We start from the raw sequence: 1959 nt of genomic DNA on the forward strand, positions 1-1959 counted from the left end.
AGCAGGGGCCTCAATGGCTCATGTAGCACCCTCCCATACCTATAGAGGGTGTCTATGAAACTGCGGGCCTGCCTATAGATACAGGTGTTGCAGCTTTTGGGCCACTTGCCTTCAACTTCCAGAACCTTTGCAGTGGTGAGGACACTGTCAAATCTCCCCAGCAGTCCAAGATGAGCTATATATTGCCGGTGGACCAGTGGATGTAGTCACAGTCAAGAAATGCAAGTAGCCCACCCCTGGGGCTGCTGGGACAGAGAGCCTGCTCCAGGGAGCCTCCTGGTTCTTGGGCATCCTTTTCCTGGTCATGGCGCTCAGTGGGCTCTTTAGGCACCCTCTGAACCCCCCAGTCCGCTATGACCCCGGACTCTGGTTGGGATTGAAAAGACCACCTTGCTTTGAAAGTGGGAGGCCACCACAATCCTGGGCGTCCCCACTACCCAAGCCAGGTCCTGCACTCATGACTCAAAATGCAGCGTCTCCTGCCTGGGCAGTTGGCACTTCACCCCGTGCCCATGGGCAAGTGCTGGAAAGGGGGCCCTGCTGCTCAAACTGGAAGGGCCAGTAGTTGAGGGTCCAGGCCCTGCAGCTGTGGGCCACCTGTGCATAGCTGTGATTCCCCCGCTAGGGGAATGTTATTGGTGGGGCTGGGGCTAGGGCCAGGGACAGGCCAAGTGCGTGTGCCAGTTGGTGGGGTGCACCTGGTGCCCTCAGGCGCTGGTTGTCCAGGCTTGGGGGCAGGGCCCTTGTCTTTCCCACCCCCAGCCATGGAGCCCTTCCCACTGCCCCTGGCCCCTGATGGTGGGGAAGGGGGCTTGGGAACTCCTCCAGGAGAGGCCTGGCCAGGGGAGACCCCTCCTGGCCCTGCTGGCTCCTCCCTGGAGTCTCACCTGTCCCCACAGCAGTGGTCTCAGGCTTCTCTACCTCCGGAGGAGGTCATTTGGGCTCTGCATCCAGGGTCAGGGCTGCAGGGGCATACATCTTGGGGGATAGTTTCTAGGGTGTTGGTGACTCTGTCAATGTGCTGCTTGTCTTACTATACGGAGCTGTATCTCTCCCTTCTGCAAGCCCTCACCCCCAATGGAGCTATCTTGCAGGACTCAATCTCAATGGGACTGGGTCCCTCCAGTCACCAAATCAGTCATACACACAAACACACACAAATTAACGTGACGCCTGACCTGGCCGGGCTGATCAGCATGGACAGGCTGACACCCTCATATGCCAAGAATCAGTTCATAAGAGCAACAATAAAATGCAGTCAGACACAAGCACACAGGTGAACAGAATCCCTCTGAATCTGGCTGGGTGTCCAGCTGACACCCTCATGGGCCAGCATTCAGTTCATAAGGGCACATCTGAGTCAAACTGGGTCAATCAGCCTGTACAAGCTGATCCCCTTATGTGTTTCAAACTCAGCACGTCCCAATCTTTGGCCTCTTGATGAGCAGACCCCACAATAATTTGGGCTTCACAGGGATCTTTAGCATAGGTAAAAGAAGCGTTGCTGCAGAGCACGGGAGGAAAGAGAAGCAGAGAAGGAAAAATATACCCAATTACTACCAGTTTGACTATAAAAGTTATTTATTGCTAAGCATATGAAATATGTAATGGTACTAGTAGTAATAGACATGCAAAAGAAAAACAAACACAAACAATTACAGTACTACCCTGATTTCACTAAGTATTTGGGGAAACTTAGCTCAAGCTTAACTGATACAGTTCAGGTTCAGAAGTTTATGCCTAGAGAGAAAAGAGAAAGAGAGCACTGGGATCTCGCCAGTCTGAGGCACTCAGGCTGCAGAGCTGACAGGCACAGTCCTTGAAGGGAGATGATCTGTTCTTCCAGCATCCCAAGAACGACAGGGGATGGTGTCAGCACAGGGGTTTTCTTCTTCTTTCTTCTTCTCCTTCTTTCCTCCTGCTTCTACTTCTTTTCCTTCCTTTTCCTCTTCCTCTTCT

Source organism: Alligator sinensis, unplaced genomic scaffold (assembly GCF_000455745.1).
Source record: "Alligator sinensis unplaced genomic scaffold, ASM45574v1 scaffold204_1, whole genome shotgun sequence".
Lineage (NCBI taxonomy): Eukaryota > Metazoa > Chordata > Crocodylia > Alligatoridae > Alligator > Alligator sinensis.